The sequence below is a fragment of the Rutidosis leptorrhynchoides genome, chromosome 5 (assembly GCF_046630445.1).
Source record: "Rutidosis leptorrhynchoides isolate AG116_Rl617_1_P2 chromosome 5, CSIRO_AGI_Rlap_v1, whole genome shotgun sequence".
Lineage (NCBI taxonomy): Eukaryota > Viridiplantae > Streptophyta > Magnoliopsida > Asterales > Asteraceae > Rutidosis > Rutidosis leptorrhynchoides.
The window spans coordinates 382519491-382546179 of NC_092337.1; the positions used below are offsets into that span (position 1 = coordinate 382519491).

Sequence of the window (26689 nt, forward strand, 5' to 3'; positions counted from 1 at the left end):
GTATACACTGGGTCGTGGATTGATTCAAGATAATATTTATCGATTTATTTATGTACATCTAACTGTGGACAACTAGTTGTAGGTTACTAACGAGGACAGCTGACTTAAGAAACTTAAAACATCAAAATATATTAAAAGTGTTGTAAATATATTTTGAACATACTTTGATATATATGTATATATTGTTATAGGTTCGTGAATCAACCAGTGGCCAAGTCTTACTTCCCGACGAAGTAAAAATCTGTGAAAGTGAGTTATAGTCCCACTTTTAAAATCTAATATTTTTGGGATGAGAATACATGCAGGTTTTATAAATGATTTACAAAATAGACACAAGTACGTGAAACTATATTCTATGGTTGAATTATCGAAATCGAATATGCCCCTTTTTATTAAGTCTGGTAATCTAAGAATTAGGGAACAGACACCCTAATTGACGCGAATCCTAAAGATAGATCTATTGGGCCTAACAAACCCCATCCAAAGTACCGGATGCTTTAGTACTTCGAAATTTATATCATATCCGAAGGGTGTCCCGGAATGATGGGGATATTCTTATATATATGCATCTTGTTAATGTCGGTTACCAGGTGTTCACCATATGAATGATTTTTATCTCTATGTATGGGATGTGTATTGAAATATGAAATCTTGTGGTCTATTATTATGATTTGATATATATAGGTTAAACCTATAACTCACCAACATTTTTGTTGACGTTTTAAGCATGTTTATTCTCAGGTGATTATTAAGAGCTTCCGCTGTCACATACTTAAATAAGGACGAGATTTGGAGTCCATGCTTGTATGATATTGTGTAAAAACTGCATTCAAGAAACTTATTTTGTTGTAACATATTTGTATTGTAAACCATTATGTAATGGTCCTGTGTAAACAGGATATTTTAGATTATCATTATTTGATAATCTACGTAAAGCTTTTTAAACCTTTATTGATGAAATAAAGGTTATGGTTTGTTTTAAAATGAATGCAGTCTTTGAAAAACGTCTCATATAGAGGTCAAAACCTCGCAACGAAATCAATTAATATGGAACGTTTTTAATCAATAAGAACGGGACATTTCATGACCGGCCATGGCCGCATCTATGGCGGTGGATATCATTTGTTGAAGAGCTTGTTCGAGAGTTTCATTGCATGGAACTCGGCGAGGAGGCATTGTTCCTTCAAGACACAAGAATATCATTTATTAGTATTCTAAATAATGCCAATCGTGATATGGAATAAAGATAGAGAGAAATTTTTTCTTGACTCGACCTAAATTCTTTTTGTCATAATGTCGGAACGTCCATATGAGTCACCGTAATATAATTCCGGCAATTATATTACCCTAATTCATATGTGCATTCGACATTACTTCATAAGGTCAAGGTGGCGTGTCAATCAAATTTAACAACGTGAGATTAAGATGGAATAAGAGTTAGATATGAATAGAAGAGTTCGAGTATAAGTGCACAAGTAGTCACGTAATTCCTACTTCAAGTCTATATGCCGGTTGTAGTCTAGACTCACTAATGTACCCTATGACTCGGGGTTGACACCAATGAACTCTAAATCCCTACAACCAACGTTCTGATACCATCTGTAGAGACCCGACAAAATCGTCATTGACGGCGCCTTCTTCTTAGGTCCGGTCACGTGGTCATAAGTCTTTAAAACAACGTTTGACCAAAATATGTCGCATTCATTTCAAAAGTAAGGATGTTTCAAAGTTTATAAAGTAGTTCCACGACTAAACATGTTACAACGTTTTAAGTACAATTGAAACCTATGCGACACAATTTAAGTTAAGTCAAAAGACACTCCATGTATGCATGTATACTCGACATCCAAGCAAGTATCAAAATAGTGTGGGGAAGCATGTATCACTTAGCATTCAAGGACCTGAGAAAAACATATAGAAAACTGTCAACGAAAAACGTTGGTGAAATTATAGGTGTAATAGTAAACGTATGTATTTGAACCACAAGATTTAGTATAAGTTGAATATCCAAATCGTTTGCATTCCAAAGATGTTGTTTGTATCACGAGCACCCAATTATCAAGGCTTAACTGAATGTTATCTCTGAATCCATAGTGTTAGAACATACACTATACTGATAAAATTATGTTTCATTCGCTAACGGTAGCGAACCATCCGAATGAGGGTTCGTCAAACTCGTATGGCCACACAACATAATTACTCGCTTACACCCTACAAGTGTAAATAATGATAATTGAATTGAGGATTTTTGTTCTAACTCGTACGTGGAATGTTTGCTTTCGTACTTGTGTTCAATGTATAAAAGTATAAATCGTTTATGTTTTCTCATCCCAAGTATAAGTATAAAAGAATAAAAGTGGAACTATGATATCAACTTGAGTGCACGAATAAATAGGTACTTCACAAAGTAAACGTGTGCAAGAACAAATGCTAGTCTTGATCTAAACAAATAGGTTGTATCAATATCGGTAAACACGGTCGGTCAAAGTTGTCCAATTAGTCTTATGGCTCGTTACGACTCGATTAATATAGCATGTGAGTCAAATTGTCAAGTTTCATGCATGATATAAGTATAAACGCAAGTTATAAACGCAAGTATTACACATTTAATACATGTACTTTTAACATCTAACAACATTTAAGCAACTAAATCTCAAGATCTAACACACCCATTTCAAGTTTAAGCTAGTTACATCAAAATGACAAGAACAAGCATATAAATCACATATTCATGTTAGACTTGAGCCGTAGACACTAATTAACACACTTTTAAGTTTAAAAGATCAAGAACAAGAAATTTAGTGTTTTTAGAAAGTTGCCCAAATGAGATGAAGTTGGTATGGATTTGAAGAGGAAGACGCAATGATTCCAAATATGTAATATGTTTTGAAGAACGCTTACTAGATCGAATTTATATGATGAATTTGTGTTTGAGGGTTTGAGAGCAAAAAAGTGAAAGTAGTGGAAAATGAGGAGGATGAAATGAATGAAGGAGGATGAAGTTGACTAGTTGACCTAGTCATGACTTTGCCCACTTGACAACTTTGGTCCCTCAAGTTTAAATACGGGTGCGCGAATTAACCAAACGAATTACCTTAAATACGTAGAGTAAACGAAAGATGTTATAATTAAATAACGGACTTAAATTAACTTAACGGAAAGCAAACGGAAAAAGGCGGGATGTTACAATTTTTCTGTGTTGGTGTCTCGCTTGAAGTTGGTTGACGTCTTGCGTTTACATACTAACTGCCTCTTTTGCTATCATGTTTTATTGGTTTTTAGATGTTTAAGTAGGTTCAAGTCTTGTTTTATGTGGGGTTGTGGTTAGCTAGTGTTTGACTCGTTTTTAGTTAAGTCTTAGCGTTCTGTTTACTACCATCGAGCCTTATTGTCTTGTGGTTGTTTGTATCCGTTTTGTAGGTCCTTTATTTTTCGATGAAGGTTCCATGTTTTTAATAGTAATAGTTATGATTTGCAAAATCGAGTAGCCCGTCTCCTTTATGCCGTAGAAGTACCAAAACATGCAATAACTAAACATGGTTAGTTTGTATTATTGCTACAGACTAAATGCTATGTAAAAGATATTCATCAAGTAGACGTCGATGGAAAATGTAAGCAATTGAAATACAATACATTGAATCCACGTGTGTATCAAATTATGCATGTTTATTGGTCAAAATCTTAAGTTAGAATCAAAATGTAATATGAAAATGATAGCCACTTTGTTAAATTATTGCCGATAAAATAGACATGAGTTGTAAAACAAATATTGAGTTGTTGCAATCAAACCTACAAATAGCAATTAGGAATTGAAAATATGAAGAAATCCCTCTGAAGCAACCTATCTCAAATTCTTCAAGTACTTTTACTCAATATAATGGTATCACAAAATAAAATAATCATTTAGAAATTAAATCATCTACTAAAACTAGTTTTTTTTTTTTTTTTTTTTGAAAAAGCAAGTGATAACTAAGGGTATATTTGGCAAAACCATGTGGAGCTATTAGCTAGAAGCTGATAGTTTTTAGCTGGTAGCTTATGTGGAGCTGTTAGCTAGAAGCTGATAGTTTTTACCTGGTAGCTTATTAAAATCCTAAACCCAAGCTTCCATAAGTTCCAAAATAAGCTGGTGTGCCAAACACATCTATTAAAAATATGTTTTATTTATTATACTCCCTCCGTCTCAAATCTATTGTCCATTATTCCATTTTGGAATGTCCCAAATTAATTGTCCAAATTCTTTTTCAACCAATCAAAAGAGGTTAATTTGGAGAGAGAAGATATCTATTTGGTGAAGAATGAAGTTAGTGGAATTTTCTAAAATTGCGTGTTTTTTGTGTGGGGACAATAGATTTGGGACAGAGTAATATCATCTATAGTTTCTATTAAAATCCTATAATGATGATGTCATTATTAGGTTAATTCCTTTGTTAAGAAAAAATCAAAAATAAAAAGAAAAAAATCTAAGTCATCTTGATGATGTCATTAACATTAATTAAATATTTTATTTTGTTTATTTAAGTCAATTGAATTTCACTTAGTCCCTCATGATTATTAAAATAATTAATTATTTTTTAATAAAAATATTAACATGTTAATTATATATTATGTATAATATATGAAACATTATGTAATCTTATGATAAAATAACCTATATATGACCGTATGTACAATATTTGAAGCATTATTTACAACCTTATGGTAAAACACCCATATAACCATATGTACAAACTTTAAAATAAATTGTACAATCTTTTGCAAAATACACCATGAACACATGTACAAACTTTGAATCATATTTTACAACCTTCATATAATAATCGTGTTTTAGTTTTTAAAAAAAAATTAAGTGATATTTATTATTACTAATAATAATTATTAAAAACATAAATACTCAAATTTAAAGCAAACTTTATTACTACCCCTGACCCATCTTAAGTGTTCACCTTTCTCACATGTACAAACTTTAAAACAAATTGTATAATCTTTTACAAAATACATCATGAACATAAGTACAAACTTTAAATCATATTTTATAACCTTCATGTAATAATTGTGTTTTAGTTAAAAAAAAATTAAAGTGATATTTATTATTACTAATAATAATTGGAGTATTAAAAATATAAATACTCAATTTTAGAGCAAACTTTATTACTACCTCTGTCCCATCTTAAGTGTCCAACTTTCTATTTTGGGTTGTCCCATTTCAAGTATCCACTTGATGTTTCAACCAATCAGAAGAGGTTATTCTCGAGAGAGAAGATTTCTGATTGGTGGAGAATGAAGTTAGTGGAATTTCCTAATTCTTTGTGTAAAAGTAAGTGGACACTTGTAGTGGGACGGGGGAAGTATTATTATTATATTATTATTATATTATTATTATTATTATTATTATTATTATTATTATTATTATTATTATTATTCAAATATAGGTTTTCTTTACAAGATTAATTATGTTACATATGTATGTGAAATACATGTCTCAATAAAATGTTGTAATGTATCTTGTATGACAAGAAAAATAATAATTGTGATGAAAATTGAAAGAAAGTGGTGGGAGAATAATTGTAGTTCATATATTCTGAATAAGTTAAGTATATTATTATTATTATTATTATTATTATTATTATTATTATTATTATTACACTAATATTTAAATTCAGACCTTACTATTTGATAACTGCTATCTAAAAGTTAACATTAATCATGTTGTATTTTAATGATAATCCTAAAAGCGGTCGTTAGAATAACACTTATTATAAATAAATTTTATTTTATATATTATAATTAAATTTAATTGATTATCAGTTATTACTCCGTATAAGTTTGTATACGTGAGAAGGAATAGTTAGGCAATAGTGCCTCTTGTGTTGGTACCCGACTTGTCAAGGACTATTCAACTAATAATATATGCGTTAGAGTTTGATACATATATAAAGATTCAATGAAAGCAATACAAATATAAAATAAAAAGAAAACCTAATTTATATTATTTGTACCATATATTACAAAATAAATTATTATTATTAATATTTTTCTAATTTATTTTGAAAAAGATTAATAATAATAATTTATTTTGTAATATATGGTACACATAATATAAATTAGGTCTTCTTGAAGGCCGTAAACATGAAAGCTCAAAAAGAAACAATACAAAGAAGCCTCCAAGGAGCAGGCAAAGAAGCGAAACCAAAACCATAACAACATTGAACAAAAAGCTAACAACAAAGCCACAATTAAAAGAAACTTATATTGCACTGTAAAATATGGAGAGTGAGAGAGAGAGAGAGAGAGAGTAATTCCTAGTGAGAGAAAGAGGTTCGAATACACATTCAAGGGTTCGAGAGGTGATCGAGAGGGATACAACGGTAGGGATTTGAGAGATCGACTTACTAGGATCAACAAAAACCGAATTACTTCATTCCTTTTCTTCAATTTCCCAGAATCATGGAGTGTGGTGGTTTTTTGGAAGATATTTAAGAAACACGGTAAACTGAATGATGTGTACATGGCCAGGAAAAGGCTCAAGAATGGCCAACGATTTGGTTTTGTGTGTTTTGTGGGTATCAACAACATTGAGGTCTTCCTAATAAATCTCAACCGTATTCAGATTGAAGTCAAGTTCTTGAGAGCATTCAAGGCATACGAAAGAGCTCCAGAGAAGGGTGATGAAGCAACAATGAAAACACCAACAAAAGTGGAAAATAAGCAGAATACAAAAGTTAACCATGTCATGAGGGAGGCTTACCATGATGGACACAGATTCAGTGAGGTTGTAGGCCATAACAAACCTCAAGCATGGGTGAAGAAGGGAGAGCCAATCATCAATAACTCGAAGGAAACAAAGGAGACGAAGGAAAATAACAACAAGAAGGTGATGAGGGAGAATAAGAATGTTAACATAGATGGCCAAAAGGAAAGACTGGTGACGTTGGAACCACATGAAGATTGATATCGGCTAAAAAGTCACGTTTTCACCCCGGTATTGAGGCCAAAAAACAAGAAAGATTCGAACTTTGTCGGCAAAATACCCACTTCGTCGGTTAGAATTGAAGAACAAGTAATTACAAAGGCGGTGCAAAAAGAATCAAGAGAATTAGAGCTAAAACGAAGATTCTAGAGCAAAAACGGTGAAAGACAAGAAATCAAGTTACGATCCAGGGAATCAAAGCTGACCAGCATAAAAAACGGGCCACCATACGGCCTGCCAGTATGGGGTACGGCCTGACACACCGCCCAGCAAACGCCCTCAGAAAACGGGCTGCCAGCCATACGGCCTGCCAAATACGGGCCACCATACGGCCTGTCATATGGCCTGCCAGGTGGATTTTGGCAAATTTCTAGTCTATTTAAAGGGTCTTTGTCATTCATTCCAACACACACTTCAATTCACTTCTTTCTCTCTCTTATACAATATTAGTTATACTCTCAAGGCCTTCGACTCCGTGCGGGAAACCTAGTACCCGGAGAAGAACGCTGAAGATTGTATTAGGAGCGGTCTGGAGTCTTGAAGTTGTCACTTTTGTGTTCAGAACTCGTTTAATCTACTGGTACTTGTATCCTTTATCTTATATAATGTTTTATGATATTGTTGCCATGATTAGCGAGTAGTTATCTTTAGTGTATGCTATGATGTAAGCAGTTATAATACCGAAATAATATTATGGTCTGTGTATGCTGTCGAAATGCTTTCCGATTATGTTTTAAACTCAATCGCTTTTCCAATTAATAGAACGTAGTTATAGGCCCTGTTATTGGGAAGTCGCGAACCCCGATTCAGAGTACACTATCTGTATCACCCCTTGGTAAGAGAAGTCTATCGGATACAACGTAAGATCGACTGAAGCACACCGGTTGTAGTAAGTCTATCAAGCTTTGGATTCCGACTGAGGACTCTTTCGTAGTGAAACATCTGACTAGACCCTTAGTACATTGTCGGTCCTAGACCATGCTAGTGTAGTCACCAAGCATATAAACTTCGTACGTACACGCTGAAGCACAGCGGTTGTTGTAAGCTGTACCTCTGCTAAGTAAGGCCATGGAACACGGTTAGTGTTGACCAGTACACTGCACCATAACGCGGTCTCAAGCATTGCACCCTGCTTGAGGGATTCTTAGTTAATTAAGGAACTGTTTGTTTAGACACATAAAGGATTGGACCATTAGGATAACTGAACGTGTTCATGGAAATCAGCTTGACTTGGCCATGGTGTTCTTTATGGATGAACTCTTTTTAAGGGCCTAACTATCTTTTACCAATCATTAACGAAAGCACTGAAACACTTCACGTCTCTCGGATATGGTAAACCATGTATTCTATTACGCTTAAGAAAGTTTAGACCATTTTGGAATGTTAATACGTCACCCAACCGAGTCACTCAATTGGATGAGCCGCCTGAACGTGTATGCCTGTAGTCAGACTGCACGGGCGTCGGGGGTAAGGGACGTTGCTGTCTATTCAGAATCTTCAAGCCTAATGCAGTACCCAGTGACATGTCTTATGACAGGGGCGTTTAAGACCAGTGTAATGAATACAAGGCCTCTGCCTATTCATGAGCCAGCATTCCATAATCTCGGCAAAATAACTGATGAAGTCATAGTATGCACTCACTTTAACCTTATTTGAATTACGAATTTTATCGCATTTACTTTATCTGTCTTATTAAATTAGAAAATCCCAAAATAAATATTCACTACTCCCTAACTATCTTAGGCTTAAATATAGGTTCGATTCTGCTGATATCTCAAAAATACGACTCTAGGTCATACTTCCTTTACTTATAAGGAGTAGTAAGATTTAGGCCCCGCTAAATACAAATTTAAAACAGTACCCTCTTCCACGAGTGGCTGATCCTGGCGAGCCGCGGCCCGACGACACCGCGCAAATAAAAACCGTCTGTTTTGGCATATCAGGAGAGTCACTAATTTTTGGTGCCGCTGCCGGGGAACTGGTATCAGGCAATACTGCTCTCTATCAAACTTATTCGCAAGCATTTAGTGGTGTCTAAGAAAGAAAATTATACACGGACTTGGTTATTGGATTTTCCGAACAGTGGCCAATTATATTGGGACCAAAAGGATCCTGCCTCTCCGTAATCGGCCTGGCCACTTCGTTTGTTGAATAGTTCATGCGGAGCTCTGTTACCAAAATGCCAGGGAATCAGTAGCCAGAACCAAAAACATATTCAACCGTAGGATAGTTAGTTAAATTAGATTACTTTAGACTACCTTAGATTAAATTAGACTACCTTAGAATTATATTACTTTAGAATAGATTAGCTTATTATAATTTTGGCGAAAAATTAAAAACAAAAAGGCATACCCAGTGTATGACCCAAACCCGATCTAGACCAGGGCCGTTGTTATTCATACCTGATCCAGACGCAATAATCTCTAAAGCACGCAAGGAAGCACGAATCAGAAATCAAATGGCGTTACGCGTTACTTTAGCAGAAAACACCAAACGCTCGATTGAAGGTCGAGGAGGACCAATCAGATTTCCAGAGATTCAAGGACACTCGTTCGAGTTAAAACATCACATCATCCAGCTCATTCAGAATAGCTGTCAGTTTCATAGGTTACCGAATGATGATCCTAATTCTCACCTTGATAAATTCCTATCTCTTTCGAACTCCTACAAACAGCCAGGGATAGGACAAGGTATAGTCCGGCTATACTTGTTCCCCTATTCTCTTACTCATCATGCTCAAACTTAGTTTGAAGGACTGGAAAAAGATTCCATCACGTCATGGACAGAGATGGCTACTAAATTCCTAACCAAATATTTCCCTCCTTCTAAACAAACTAAACTGAAGAATGACATCATTAACTTCAAACAATGTTATGATGAATCTCTTTACACTGCATGGGAGCGATTCAAAACCCTGCTGAAGAAATGCCCTAATCATCAGTTAGAACGATCAGTCCAAATCTATACCTTCTACAATGGTCTTACGGTAAATCATAGGACGACGATCGATGCAGCAGCTCAAGGGAATCTGATGAACCAAACCGCAGACTAAGCATGGGAATTACTTGAAAACATGACAATGCATCATCATGACTGGAACAGTGGTGAAACAACTTCGTCATCTGCCCCACTCTCCGCACTTAACAATCAAACGGAGGCCATCAAATCCCTCACAGATAAGATGGAATCTCTTGCTAAGCAACTCAGAGAATTGAAGACGCAGTCGCAGCAGGTTAACCAAGCTCAGGCTTGTGTTAATTGTACCAACCCGCAACCCACTGAAGAATATCAGGTTAAGTACGAAAACCCTGATGGTTCAGTCTGTTACGTTCAATACCCAGCTCGTTCACCAAATCCCGGATTCAATCAACCACCTAGGGTTAATCAATTTCAGCGAAGCAATCAACCTTTTCGCTATCGCTATCCAACTTATCCTGCCCAACAATCTCAATTGACCTACGATCAACCACTTCCACTCACTGGTCCCCAGTTAAGGAAAATTCCCCTACCACCCAGATTACAAAAGCATCTAACCCCATTCTCGGAGCTGATGATCAGTTGACTTAGTTCATTCAAGGACAACAACAGTTAAATCAGAGAACTGCAGCTAGACAAGAACAGACGGAGATACTAATGAGAAATCAATTGGCTCTGCTCAAAAGTTTGGAAACGTAGCTCGGACAGTTATCACAACGCCTTGAAACCCGACCGCAGGGAAGATTGCCAAGTAATACTATCCAAAATCCCCACATAGAAAAAGCAAAGCAAATGGATTCCGTAATCCCAAAGGAAGAACCGCGGAGAAGGTCAGCTAGGCTCAAGAACAAATCAACATATACTCAGAAGCTGGCCCCTGAAACTCCAGTTCGCGTACCTTACCCTGGAAGGCTACAAGAAGAACCATCCAAGCTTGATTCCTTCAAACTTGATGGAAGATTCCTGGACACCATGTCCAAAGTTCCCAACCAGAAGAGATACATCCGAAGGCTTCTCTCTACAAAGGAGAGGATACCAGATTCTAACAAAATTTCACTGAGTGAAGAATGCTCTGCATTACTTAGAAACTCTCTACCACCAAAGCTAGGAGATACGGTCCGATTCATTTTCCCGTGTTCAATCTACCAATCTGGAACCATTCATGCACTAGCAGATTTAGGAGCAAGTATCAACCTAATCCCCTACTCTCTCTCTACAAGAGATTAGAGTTAGGAGACTTGTCACCAACGAAAATGACAATCCAACTTGCCGATCATACAATTTGATATCCTAAGGGCATAGTTGAGAACGTCTTGGTGAAAGTTGACAAATTCTTGTACCCTGCGGATTTCGTAGTAATGGATATCAAGGAAGACCTACACACCCCAGTAGTGTTAGGAAGACCTTTCATGAATACGGCTAGGACTGTCATTGATGTGTACAATCAAACCTTGATCTTACGATCACATGGGGAGAGCGTTACCTTCAAAATTGACCGACCAACCGATCTTTCTGGACAGGCAGAGATGTTTGCTATTTCCACCAGACGGATCACTTCCGATGATGTGTTTTCACCACCAGCCAATGATATCGAGATGGGTGTCGAATCACAGTCTGTAGACGACCCAGAAATGGAAGAAGAGGATCCCAGCGAAGAAATAAAGGAAGAGGAGGAATCTGAGGAGGAAGAGGAAATGGAAAACGTAAAAGAAACTGTGACAATACCCGCTCCAAGCATTGAGCGTCATGAAGAAATAATGAGGCTTAAGACGGCAGATCACAGTTTAATCATTCGCTTCAAGAAGAAGACCGACAAGGCTGAGGTTAAGGATATAGAAATTGATCCTGCAAGTATCAAAGTGGAGAATCAGAATATTGAAGAAACCCGTTCATCAGACGCATCCTCAGACGAATAAGATACCGATGATGACGAGGAAGAGCATCATGAAGACATTCTGAATAACTCACACTCTCCAACCGAACCAGATCAAGGGGAGCGGGACTCTTCCTCAGATCAAATTCCGGTTATATCCACACATGCAGACATGATAACCTTCATCAACGATACTGATGAATTTGAAGACATCCTCGAAGCCATCCGAAAATCAACCATTGATTTTTCACTACGCTTAACTGAACGAATCATGGCTATCAGAGAAGAACACCACCTCTATCTCCAAAAAGAAGACAATGATGTTGAAATCCTAGAAGAACGCATTCAAGACTTTATCAATTCTCTTCACGATCATATCTATCACGAAGAAAGGCAACAAGAGCATAATTCAGTTGTTCGCAATATTCTCAAAACAAGATTCTGTCGAGATCAAAAGATCATTTACTCTAAGGTTTATAATGCCTTAGCCGGATCTGCACTTCCGTTCTCCCGAAACCAACGAGCACTACTGACTCTCATCCGAAAGCATATGGATCTTTCCATCGGATGCCTGACTTATCATTCTGATTTGCAAATGATCGAGGATATTCACAGTCTTTTCGCTCTTTTGGATAGAGATAATTTCGAAAGCACACCAGACAGACTAGTGATTTACGTAACAATTGATCACCACGCTGATCTGATTATCAAAGAGTTGCAAGACGCTGTTACAGATGAAGCAAGGAGAAACAATCCGTTCTCTCATCTTGAACCAGATCGAGTCAACATTGCCACCTATGTTATGAAGCAGCTATCACGTATCTTCCACGAATCCACAGATCCTAGTTTCACATTTAAAGCTGGATGTCGGGAGATATACTCAAAGACGGTGAAATTAATACTCGGATCAGGATTGCTGTTTACTTCTTTCTAACTTCGTTTCTTAACTAATCTGTGCAAAGCAACAGACTCTTACTGTGGAGATCACTGTTCTGAAAACTTCGAAATTCTAAAGATACAGTTTCTGACATTGCTTGAAGACCTCGAAATGAGCATCCCGTCAGAGAAATCATAAACACCAGCACTGCTTCTATGATTGACATTCATGGGTCAACTAGCAGAGCTGTGGATCATATTCTCATCGGACTTCAGGACTTATCAAGAGCCAAAACTGCGCACTACTTATCTTTCATAAGATCTTCAAGAGAAGTACCAGATCTATTACCGCTATTGGTCCGACACTTTCTCAGGATTTATCCACCAAGACTCACATTCTCTCGAGAAGACCAAGATCACAACCATCAGCGAGGAATGTTTGCTTTTTGAAGCAACACTACGGTCGAGCCAACAACCTTAAACAAAAGCACTTCTCGGGAGGCAACCCGTGCAATAAAGTAGAGTAAAAGAATAAAGGAAGACAAATGAGCAGATAAAGAAGCAAGGAACTAGCCGCATCTACTAGAGGTATTTCTTTCTTTTCGTTACTAGCTCAAGATTCAAACTATGCCACATCCTAGCTTATCACTAAGTGTGGGATAACACCCAAATAAAACACTAGACAAATACTCCCAACTTAAACTACTAGGTGTGGGGCACTAGGAACATTGAGGACAGTGTTCGTTTAAGTGTGGGATGTTGGTATCTTTTTATGCTGAATTATAATAACCCATTATGAAGATTCCAAGTCCTTAAGCCAAATTTCAAAATTTTTGCAAAAGAAACCCTTTTCGAAAGAGTATTTTTGAAAACCTAAAACGTTTATCAATAAAGGCTTAAGTAAGGTGGAATTCTTGTTAGATTGAGATCTCTAATGGAGTATTGCATGACTAAGGCATTATCGACCTAAATTGATTATGGTGAGGCACCCCAAATAAGACCAGCATTCATCCTTAATGCTTCACTATTTTCCGTTGAGAGTGCCGATGTCTGTGCTCAGAATCAGAACTTGCTTTAGTTCTACATCTCTGAGCAGCGAAACGTGATCCGGCGGTAATCAAAATAGCTAGTCATTTGTCAAACATAAACCTTTCGCACCTCTACTACTTCTACTCCACCACCACATCCACATCACCTTTACTATCTCTCGAAAAATTCAGAAAATGAGATTCCTTCCGAAAACCCGATGTTATAAACCTCTCAAGTATCATGGCAAAGGTCTTGAAAAAGTTTAACGGCAAAAAGTTTCTCGAGATGAAGTCTCAAAAAAAAAATATATATATATATATATGTTATAGTTCTGAAAAAAAGAGCAGAACTTAAATAAGAGAAATGCCGAAATAAACTCGACCGAAAATGCTTATCAAATGAAGAAAAGTTTAAAAAAGTGCTTCTCAAAATACTTCAGCACTCCTATCTATCCGAATAAAAGTCTGTATAAAGACTATATTACCCTTTTTTCACCCCTCAAAAACAACTTCACTACCTCTCCAAAATTCCTTTCCCATCATTGACAAATGACCTATGAAGCTGAGATTACTACCGTTCTCGCATTAGCAGCAAGGACTTGAGTCTCTATCAAGCCTATGACGATGGGTGCATCATGACTGGCTATGAGTGAATTCATTTCATTAGATCCATAGGGAACCCTAAACACTTGAGTGATTTGAGTTACCCGTGAAAGCTAGCCTACGTCATGTAACCTCCTCGCATGCTTGCAGAGATAATTTCAATCCTAACATTGATAACTCACCATATCTTTTTGCTCCTAACAATAAAAGAAAACCTCTTAGGCTATTAGAAAAGAAAACACCGAAAAGATTCTTAAGAATGAGAGTTTGCTTGAGGACAAGCAAAGTCTAAGTGTGGGATATTTGATATCGGCTAAAAAGTCACGTTTTCACCCCAGTATTAAGGCCCAAAAACAAGAAAGATTCAAACTTTTTCGGTAAAATACCCACATCGTCGGTTAGAATTGAAGAACAAGTAATTACGAAGGTAGTGCAAAAAGAATCAAGAGAATCGGAGCTAAAACGAAGATTCTAGAGCAAAAACGGTGAAAGACAAGAAATCAAGTTACGATCCAGGGAATCAAAGCTGACCAACATCAAAAACGGGCCACTATACGGCCTGCCATATGGCCTGCCAGTATGGGGTACGGCCTGCCACACGGCCCAGCAAACGCCCTCAGAAAACGGGCTGCCAGCCATACGGCTTGCCAAATACGGGCCACCATACGGCCTGCCAGGCGGATTTTGGCAAATTTCTAGTCTATTTAAAGGGTCTTTGTCATTCATTTCAACACACACTTCAATTCACTTCTTTCTCACTCTTGTACAATATTAGTCATACTCTCAAGGCCTTCGACTCCGTGCGGGAAACCTAGTACCCGGAGAAGAACGCTGAAGATTGTATTAGGAGCGGTCTGGAGTCTTGAAGTTGTCACTTTTGTGTTCAGAACTCGTTTAATCTACTGGTACTTCTATCCTTTATCTTATATAATGTTTTATGATATTGTTGCCATGATTAGCGAGTAGTTATCTTTAGTGTATGCTATGATGTAAGCAGTAATGCCGAAATAATATTATGGTCTGTGTATGCTGTCGAAATGCTTTTCGATTATGTTTTAAACTCAATCGCTTTTCCAACTAATAGAACGTAGTTATAGGCCCTGTTATTGGGAAGTCGCGAACCCCGATTCAGAGTACACTATCTGTGTCACCCCTTGGTAAGAGAAGTCTATCGGATACAATGTAAGATCGACTGAGGCACACCGATTGTAGTAAGTCTATCAAGCTTTGGATTTCGACTGAGGACTCTTTCGTAGTGAAACATCTGAATAGACCCTTAGTACATTGTCGGTCCTAGACAATGCTAGTGTAGTCACCAAGCATATAAACTTCGTACGTACACGATGAAGCACAGCGGTTGTTGTAAGCTGTACCTATGCTAAGTAAGGCCATGGAACATGGTTAGTGTCGACCAGTACACTGCACCATAACGCAGTCTCAAGCATTGCACCTCGCTTGAGGGATTCTTAGTTAATTAAGGAACAGTTTGTTTAGACACATAAAGGATTGGACCGTTAGGATAACTGATATTGCTAAATTACATCATATATATCTCTCGCAATATCGTGAGAAATACTCTCGAATAAAGGATAGTTAAGGCGGTTTCTACAAGTAATACACAAAGGTATGTAAAGTGTATTGGAAAGTGATTTATAAATAGTTTTGGTGAATTATGACCGTTCTATAAGTTGTGATTTCATCATAGTTGATTCCGATGCAAGTTATGGTCAAATTAGCGCTCTAAAATGATAAAACAAGGCTTCAGATATGTTGGACGCCGTCCAAAATGATTGGGACTCCGTCCAAATGAAGGAAGATTAGGAAAAAACGAGACAGTGAATTTCAGCACAACTGGACGCCGTCCAGAAATCTGGACGCCATCCAGCCCTTCACAACTGGACGTCGTCCAGAATTCTGGACGTCGTCGAGCCCTTTACAACTGGATGCCGTCCAGTATCTTGGACGCCGTCGAGTAGTAGGTTTCAGCCTACTTTTTCTTTTTGACCAACTTTATCTACTTTAAAAAGTGAATGATCGAAGAGATATGATCAGATACGAACCAGAGGCGTTAGAAGACGATTTTAGGAGCTATTTTGGAGAACTCCAAGCTCTTTGAAGAGGCTTAAACATCCAAGAATCAAGATTCAACACCTTCTCCATTCAAGATTTATTCTCAATTAGGTTGATTTCTTGTTCTTAACAATGAATTCTACTTATCATTTGATTGTTATTTTGCTTGTTATCATGATTGTTGGCTAAACTCTATAATGTTTGTCTAGATTAATAACCAAAGTATTGGATGTAAACTTATTGATTGAATGTAATATGTGTGAAAGATTAAAGCTTGAATTAAAGAACCATGCTTATTGATGTTAAATCATTTGTATCTAGTTAATTGATATGTTGTTGATAAAGAGAACTCGTGTTGATGTATCATATTGATTTACAATCAACTTGTCTTAGATTGATTGTTTACTAAACCAGACCAAAGGGTAAATTAGATCAAAATGATTAGATGATATAGGGATGAATTGTGTAGAGCGAACGCAAAAGACAATTGGTATTCAAGTCTTTGATCTAGCTAATCAACTAGTCACAAACGAAAAGGTCTAGGTGATAAGGAACCCTCCACTTAGTAATTCTAGTTTGAGTACTTGCTAAAGAGAACTCTTGGCAAGTCGATTTGGGTGATTAGCATATATATATCATAGTTATTTGGTTACAAACACGAGAACTATAGAGAAAAGGGAACCCTTGATCTTGTAATCGAGTTTGCGTGTTTACTAAAGAGAACTTTGGTAAATCTATTAGGTAACTTACACACATATTCATTCAATCGGGTCTTAACAATATAACTTACATCCAATACCGATGGTAAAATATCTAGATGAACATTTCGTCTCTTTGATCTAAATTAAACTATCTTATTTGCTTTCTTTGCACTTGTTTTCATTATATAAACTTAAAAGACCAAAAATATTGTTTTTACTTTTAATCTTCTCTGATTTGGCTAAATCGTTAAATAGCCACAAAAAACATAATATCTTGTACCTTTAAGTTTCATTTACTTAGTTAATCATAATATAGTTTCTAATTCTAGTTTGACTAATACAACTGTCCCTGGAACGATACACGGAACTAAACCATTATTTATACTACTACACGATCGGGTACACTGCCCGTTAGTGTGTAACACTCTTTAATCGGTATTTTTTTCATACTATTTCATACAACAATTCATATACCAAGTTTTGAGGCTTGAAGCCTATAACAACTCTATAATTTATAAAGAAAAAATCAAACAATGGCACGACAAGAGATTGAAAAATCCAAAGGAATTCATGGAAGGAGATCGTGTCCTTGTTTACAATGCCTGTTTCAAGTTATCACCAGGAAAGCTTAAGTCTCGATGGTCGGGACCATTTGTTGTTAGAAGGGTGTGCCCTTATGGTACAATTGAAGTGGTGAACTGGAAGGGCGATATTTTTAAAGTGAATGGCCACCGGGTCAAACACTATGTCGATGGTCCCCTGGAAATCGAAGACGAGGTTAGCCTCAACTTCGAGAACAAAGCCTAAATCAAAATGGGGACGAGTTGGGTGAACGACTCGTTAAAGAAAGTTCACGCGTGTAAATAGTGTGAATTGAGTGTTTTATGATTGATTTGATTATTTTTAATGTACAAAATGATCAATGAGGATGATATGAACTTTTGTGTGTTGAAAATGGGAATTTTTATGAGTTTTTGAGCCACCAGACCAGTGGGACGCCGTCCAAAATTCCTTGGACGCAGTCCAAAATCACTGGACGCCGTCCCACTCTTCTTTACTGGACGCCGTCCAGATTTCTGGACGCCTTCCAGATCTTCTTTACTGGACGTCGTCCAGAATTTTAGACGCCGTCCAGATTACCTGACCAGGAAAAAAATAAAACGCGTTTTAAAGGTTTATCCAACCCATTTTTCAACCACACACACATTTAACTCAGCTTTTCTCTCCCAAACACGAACCAACACTCACAAAACCCTAAAATCTACTTCAAATTCGCGATTTCTTCCTTCAAATCCAAGCTTGAATCATGTTTTCTAGGGTATTGCTACCCCCTTTTCACACTTTTCTTTCTTAATTACTTGATTTGTATGTCTATATGTATAATTTGGTGAAAGATAAGTGTGAGGTGTTTGATTTGCATGATTTTTGTTTAGATTAACATGCCTTAGTTGTTTAATTACCCATTATGTCTTGATTTTGCAATAATTACATGTTTAAGGGGTATGCTCATGATTCTAGGGTTTGTGATGATTAAATCCGAAATTAGGGTAGTTAATTCAAGATATTGAGTTTGTTTGTGATGTTTATGAAGCTTGTGAAATGTTTAATTGTTGTTGATGATGTAGATGTTAATTTGGCAGGGTCATAAATTGAATGTTCTTGAATTTTTAGCATGCTTAGAATTGTAATGATCTTATGAAAGATGTATGCTTGATTTTCATTTGTTTAAGCCTATTGAAGTGGATTGATGGTATGGAATGCTATAATGTAGTGGCGTTATAATGGTAATTTTGAATTAAATTGTGATAACTTGTGCTATGATTGTAATGAATATCATTAGAATGCAAGTTTAAAGGTCATGACCTATGAAAGCAACATGCTTGAGTCCTAAGTTGAACCCTTATTGTGAATTTTGTGATCCACATTTTTGAAAGTGTATTTGCAAGTTTATGTTGACTTTGGTTGACTGTGATCAATTATTCTGAACATACGTTTTTGCTTATATGAATCACAATGCTTATGAACTTTGAATGGAATGACTAATTCTACTTGCTACTCGGTTATGTTTTTAGCTAACATTAACACAACGGTTTCTATGTTCTTTTGGTTTGGTGTTATTATGTTTTGCAGGGACAATCTAGCCGAGGTGGACAACCGAAAAGAGGCAGGACCTCAAGAAATGTTCCACCACCACCACTACCGGTTCAACAACGACATTCATCATCATCATCTGGCGAAGAAGAAGAGGATCAAAATAATCCAATAGTTGGTTAGAACATCTTCGGGACAATGATGATTACGGGGAAACTTTTGCTCGAATTACTCGTAGACCAATTAATGCTACATGGTAGTTCGACTGGGCTTCTTTGATTGAGGCGGGTATGCACGCCCATGTCACTCGTTTGTTAGCTATACCATATAATAACATAGTAACCTATGCATGGGAACACATTTTCAGTCTACACGATCAAGTGTTTCCCGTGCTATGTAAAGAATTCTACTCAACTTTCCGATTCAATAATGTTCGCGATCCACTATTGGATGCTTTCTTTAGATTCCGACTAGGGGGTGAGGAAAGAAGTTTGAGTAGTTTTGGGTTATGTAGAGTTTTGGGTATTTTTAACGAGCTTACTGGCGCACAATTAAGGATATATTTTGTAAGCTCGGATTATCATGGAAGAGTGGGTTTCAATGAACAATCCTTTTGGAGAAGGATTAGCAGTCCGAATGCATCCAGCCCGTTCAAATCTAGCAGGCACAGGTATACTGAAATAGCAACCCCGGATGATAAGCTTCTCCATCGACTTATCGCATGTACTTTTAATGCGAGAGTCGAAGGACACGAGAAGGTAAAATCTTTGGATCTATGCATAATGGATCAAATCAAAAGGGGTTGTCACACTGATATACCGGGGTTAATTGGGAACTATTTGTTGGGTATCACTACGGATGTACGAAGAGATAAACCTCTTCTAGGGGGCCACTACATTACGCGGATTGCTCGTCACTTTAATATTGATCTTAATCGCTTGATTGAATGTGACCATGCAATGAAAGCCTTGAAAAAGGTTTCTTATGTTAACGCTGGGATTTTGATGTACGACGGAAATAGGCGTTTGGTACCTTTTGTGGCAGGTGGCACGAGTGGTAGTGGAGCAAACGTTCAACAAGAACAACAAGAGGAAGAAGAAGCGGAAATGGAAGCCCAGACAAATGTTCATGATCAAGGTCCTTGGAATCTGTCCCAATCTAGTTGGGATAATTTGGTTAATAGTGTCAATAATATGAGGTTGAGTCCGAATGAGCAGAGGACACATAACAACCATATGTGGGATAGTCAGCAAAGAATGGAGCAATGCCAGATTGCTCAAGTACACGATCAGGGATGGAACAGTTATGGTATTGACTGGAATAACCATAACTCAGAGTTATTTTATTCCAACCCCGATCAGTACTATGGGACAACACGTCTGACACCCACCTACTACACTGATCCTCAAAACCCACCACCTCATTACCCAATTTATGATACTAACGCTGCGATGCAGGATACCAGGAACTGATTTGAGCAGGAATACCCGCAGGGACGCCCAGGCAGAGATGGCTCAGGAAATTACTTTTGGCCGTACAATAAGTGAAGGCCTGCGTGCCTATTATCATTTTGTTACATTACTTTGAGACTATTTATTTATTTCTTGTGGTATGTTTTTAAACAATATTTGGTTTGTAATATTAACTAATTTGAAAATGGTTGTGGTTGTAGAAACACCATTATTTTTAGTATTATTTGTTTGGTTTGTTATATTGTGCAGCGTGATTGAACTTCAAAGACTGGCATTAAGTTCAGCAACATTTGATATTATGATGTATGTTTGAGGCTAATCGCGGAGTGGACGTTGCTCTTATGCTGGCAGTAAGTTCAGCGGCATCCATCTACATGTTCCACGATTTACAGGTTAAAAAATTTTAAGATTTCTACAATCACCCTATCACTTTGCCCTCTAAATTTAATCTTTTTCTGATTTCATGCAATGAGGGCCTTGCATGATCTCAAGTGTGGGGTGGGAGATAGAAATTTATCGGGAATTCATTTTATAAAAATTAAGGCGTTTATGATTATTTTTTCAAATTTTCAGGTAGCCTAAGAAACGAAAATTGTCCAAAAACCATGTTACATACATTGTGTTCTAAAAAACTAGAAAAGAAATGTTAAGTTATGTTTTAAATTATTAATAGTCTTTGAAGTTGCACTATCATTCAATTATTTGGATGAAAATCCTACTAGTTTAGTAAAGCTAACTTGTAGGTCACTTGTACCAAAACGATTGTAAACCGTGAGAGAGTGGTGATTGCATAGCTTGGTCGGAAACCGGACCTCGTGCCAGATCAAAAACCTAAGGGCAGTCTTCATTGTTCAGAACCAGGGCAATGCATGCGCTCGACCACTTTATATAACCCATAGGAGTAAAGTCTCCCAATCGACACACTTGCTGATTTATTTTAGAAGTTGTAGTCTAGACCAGTTGTAGGATGACGAAAAATCTTGAAAAGTCATTGCTAACATCGACTGGAAATCTACTAGACCTCAACATCAAACAGGGAAACTGGTAGTCAGACTTATCTCGATGAGGGAGATCTGTCTTGTCAAATGGGGAGCGCACCATGATACACAAAATATCTGTGATTGATCAGATCCTCAGTGGATAACCTCCGGAAAGGTAAAATATCAGCTTTTAAGACTGATGAACCTCAATCTTCATGATTGATTTAACGGATTAGATGATTACCTCATGATTATCAATGATATCCGGACGTAATGTGTATCCTCCTAAGCACATTATTTTCTTACCAACATCTCGTGATGTTAGGTACTGTGGGAGGGATTGGCTTGACCAATAGCAGGAAACCCGCACTCATTTTTCAAAATTCAGAAAATCTGACAAAATCGGAAAACGTGCCTGGTGTAAAAACTAGCACTACATTTTAAAAAACATAAAACGTTTTCATAAGATCCTGATTTCCGTAGGATCAAATTTTTTTTTCGGATACTTGACTCTAATCTCCCAAAAATGTGTGTGTGTGTTCTCATTGTGTATATAGCGTGAGTGTGATTCCAATATAGGTGTGTTGTACTTAAAGCGTGTGTTTTATATAGCGCGAGTGTGATTCCAATATAGGTGTGTTGTAATTAAAGCGTATGTTTCATATAGCGTGAGTTACGTTTCAAATAAACGTGTGTATTTCGTATGCTTCGCATGATTGGTGTGATGTGTGTACTCTATGTTGTGTAAGTGTGTTTGATATTGTTCTACTTTGTAAGAAAGATTTGCTTGAGGACAAGCAAGGTTTAAGTGTGGGGTGTTTTGATATTGCTAAATTACATCATATATATCTCTCGCAATATCGTGAGAAATACTCTCGAATCAAGGATAGTTAAGGCGGTTTCTACAAGTAATACACAAAGGTATGTAAAGTGTATCGGAAAGTGGTTTATAAAGAGTTTTGGTGAATTATGACCGTTCTATAAGTTGTGATTTAATCATAGTTGATTCCGATACAAGTTATGGCCAAATTAGCGCTCTAAAATGATAAAACAAGGCTTCAGATATGTTGGACGCCGTCCAAAATGATTGGAACTCCGTCCAAATGAAGGGAGATTAGGAAAAAACGAGACAGTGAATTTCAGCACAACTGGACGCCGTCCAGAAATCTGGACGCCGTCCAGCCCTTCACAACTGGACGCCGTCCAGAATTCTAGACGCCGTCGAGCCCTTTACAACTGGACGTCGTCCAGTATCTTGGACGCCGTCGAGTAGTAGGTTTCAGCCTACTTTTGCTTTTTGACCAACTTTAACTACTTTAAAAAGTGAATGATTGAAGAGATACGATCAAATACGAACCAGAGGCGTTAGAAGACGATTTTAGGAGCTATTTTGGAGAACTCCAAGCTCTTTGAAGAGGCATAAACATCCAAGAATCAAGATTCAACACCTTCTCCATTCAAGATTCATTCTCAATTAGGCTGATTTCTTGTTCTTAACAATGAATTCTACTTATCATTTGATTGTTATTTTGCTTGTTATCATGATTGTTGGCTAAACTCTATAATGTTTGTCTAGATTAATAACCAAAGTATTGGATGTAAACTTATTGATTGAATGTATTATGTGTGATAGATTAAAGCTTGAATTAAAGAACCATGCTTATTGATGTTAAATCATTTGTATCTAGTTAATTGATATGTTGTTGATAAAGAGAACTCTTATTGATGTATCATATTGATTTACAATCAACTTGTCTTAGATTGATTGTTTACTAAACCGGACCAAGGGGGTAAATTAGATCAAAATGATTAGACGATATAGGGATGAATTGTGTAGAGCGAACGCAAAATACAATTGGTATTCAAGTCTTTGATCTAGCTAATCAACTAGTCACAAACGAAAAGGTCTAGGTGATAGGAAACCCTCCATTTAGTAATTCTAGTTTGAGTACTTGCTAAAGAGAACTCTTGGCAAGTCAATTTGGGTGATTAGCATATATATCATAGTTATTTGGTTACAAACACTATAACTATAGAGAAAAGGGAACCCTTGATCTTGTGTAAAGACCTCGACCTTATCCTCCCGGACAATGTCTTCAACATCTGGTCCCATTGCGATGATCGACTCCGAGTAATGTCTTTAAAATGAGCAAATGCACAGCGGAAGACTTAATTCGTACCTGAGAATAACATGCTTTAAAATGTCAACATAAAGTTGGTGAGATATATAGGTTTGTTGCTAGCAGCGTTATAACTATGGACCACAAGATTTCATATACATACATAATACACTCCTCATGTATGAAAAGTCGTTGAGCACTTGGTAACCATACTTAACATTTAAATCACAGCAGCATATTCTTAAATAAACCCTACACCGTACCAAGTGTAGTAACGAAATGAAGTACTGTGCAACCGTTAAAAACTGGTCGTCCAGCCCGGTTGGGGTTGTCAGGCCCGATAGATCTATCAACAGGATTCGCGTTTACGCTCCTCACGTAAATATTAGCTACCAAGTATAAAGAAATATGCCATGGTACAACTCAACGTAGAATTTATTTTAATCACTTGTGTCCATAACGTAAATCATTTATAAAAACAGTGCATGTATTCTCAGCCCAAAAATATTTAGAGTTTAAAAGGGACTATATACTCACCATACTGTATTTTGTAGTAAAAATACATATAACATCATTGAACAAGTGTAGGGTTGGCCTTGGATTCACGAACCTATATCACGTATATTTATATTAACACTTAATTGAAATCAGATAATTTCACCTATTAATTATATAATATTTATATAATAACTGTTAATGTTTATTTAATATTTTATGTAATATTAATATAAATATGTTTATATGTATTTAAAAATAATGTTAACATTAATAGTAATTAAAATTATGTTAATAATAAAAATACTAATAATTGATAACTAGAATGATAGTTTCAATAAAAATGATAATTTATAATTAATGAAAATTTTAATAAAAATACTATCTTTAATATTAAATGATAATTTTAATAATATTAACAATAATAATAATAATCATACTTGTAATTTTAATTATGATAGATAATAAATGGTTTTTAATACTTATTTTTAGTAGTAATAATAATAATAATAATGATAATAATAATGATAATAATAATAGATTTATTAGAAAACTACCTCAATGTGATAAGCCCCCTTTTTTAAAAAAATAAATAAATGCTCATGCCCAGACTTGAACCCACGACCACCCGACAACCCAAACACCCTTGTAACCATTACTCCATTCCCGTTTTTCTTAAATTAATCACACCCGAAAGTAAATAAGTCGATCATTTAGCTGTCTCCTGCTTTAGTCTGCTACTAACCCATTTAGATTTCGGCCCACTGGAGACCATTCAACTCTCGGCCCAGATTTAAAACTTTGACCCAACAGAAATAAGATGTAATCAGCCCAATTTAGGAGATAGGGAATATGGCAGTCCAAAAAAATAATAATCAATTTGCTGGACCTTACAAATTTTTAAAAAAACCCGCTAAACTACCAATTCCTTATTCAATTATTTGTAACTACACTCGATGGAACTGTGGTGGTGGGGTTAGTCTGTAAAATAAGACAACCACTCCATTATCATCTTCATTATTTTATTAGGGACAAAAACGGATAACAAATAAAAAATACGGTTGCTTGTGGTGGTTCTCAAAGATAACTAGCATGATATTGGTTATCGACATGGAAGATGGTGGTTGTTTACAGCAAATTGATACAGCAACAATATGATTTGGTTAAAGTGATTTTGGGTCACGAACTGTAGCAAATGGGTCAATAGGTGATAGCGTTTTTAGAGGAGTTTTTAATGGTGATGAATCGGTGGAGGTGATGGTGAGTCGTGGAGATGGTTTGGTTGGTTGTTCACGTCCAAATCAAAAGAGAAAAGAGAGAAAAAGTGAGAGAGAGAGTAACGGTTTGATGGTTGCAATAGCCGGTTTTTATGGTGGTTTCGTGGTTGTTCATGGCTGAACAACACAGTAAGGTGGCGGGGGTTTCTGCGGTTTTGGGTATGACCTGAACAGAAAACAAGCAGCAACAATCGATGGTGTTTTGTCAATGGTGGTGTGGTAGTAGAAGATGATGGTATCCGATGGTTCAACGATAATGAAGATAGAAGGGTTTTAGATTGATGGTTTTTGAATACTAAAGGTAACAATAGCAAGTTTGAATGTTTGGTTTGGTCTTTGCTCAGTAGGAGATAGGAACAGAAGCACAACAAGGTTTCAATGTGGTGGTTCATTATGGTGTTTGAAAATAAAAGTGGTGTTCTTGTGTGCGTTTGATTACTCGATTGAAACAGAAACCAAGGCGTTTGATTCAAGGTGTTGGTGATTGGTATGATTAAACAGTAAGAAGAAAAATATAGAGGGGAGAGAGTGATATAGGGAGATGATTGATTGTCTTGTGAGTATGTGTCTCCTATGTGCAATGTATTTGTGTGTATATATAAGAGAGAGGATAGTAATAATTTTATTATAATATTATTCCTATATCACAATATAAGAACGTGCAAAAATTGAAATGAAAAGAAAATATCTAATTACTATTTTGCCGATAGTTTTTAATGGAGAGAGTATCGTGTCCATTGCTAAACAGTTCACGTATTAAAGTGTTCCTAAAAATTCCAAATTTTTAGATTAAATACATTTAATTATTTCACTCATTAACTTATTTGAAAACTGGTTAAAAAGGTTCAATGATTATTTATTTTATGTTCCATTTTATATGTACAGAGTACAAAAACTTAGGTTGAAAAGGTAAAAAAAAAAAAAAAAAAAAAAATATTTATCAAAACTATTATCTTTTTAATCTCGTCAATAAATATAATAATCTTGAAACCAAATATTACATATCTAATACTTTGTTAAAGTTATCAATTAATAAATATATATCGTATACACACATAAATGTTCGTGAATCATCAGGCTTGGTCAAGAAGGTAACTAATCATCCAGATATAGATTTCAGACTTTCTAGACTCAACATTAGGGTTTTTGCTTATCGT

The 26689-nt window shown here is 36.3% G+C and overlaps 1 non-coding gene across 1 annotated transcript; it reads right to left on the minus strand.

Moving 5' to 3' along the window:
• Window positions 1–9806: 9806 nt before the first annotated feature.
• On the minus strand, window positions 9807–9913 carry LOC139850832 (small nucleolar RNA R71). Its single transcript, XR_011760210.1, has one exon. It is a non-coding gene; the product is annotated as a small nucleolar RNA R71 (small nucleolar RNA).
• Between the last annotated feature and the right edge of the window lie 16776 nt (window positions 9914–26689).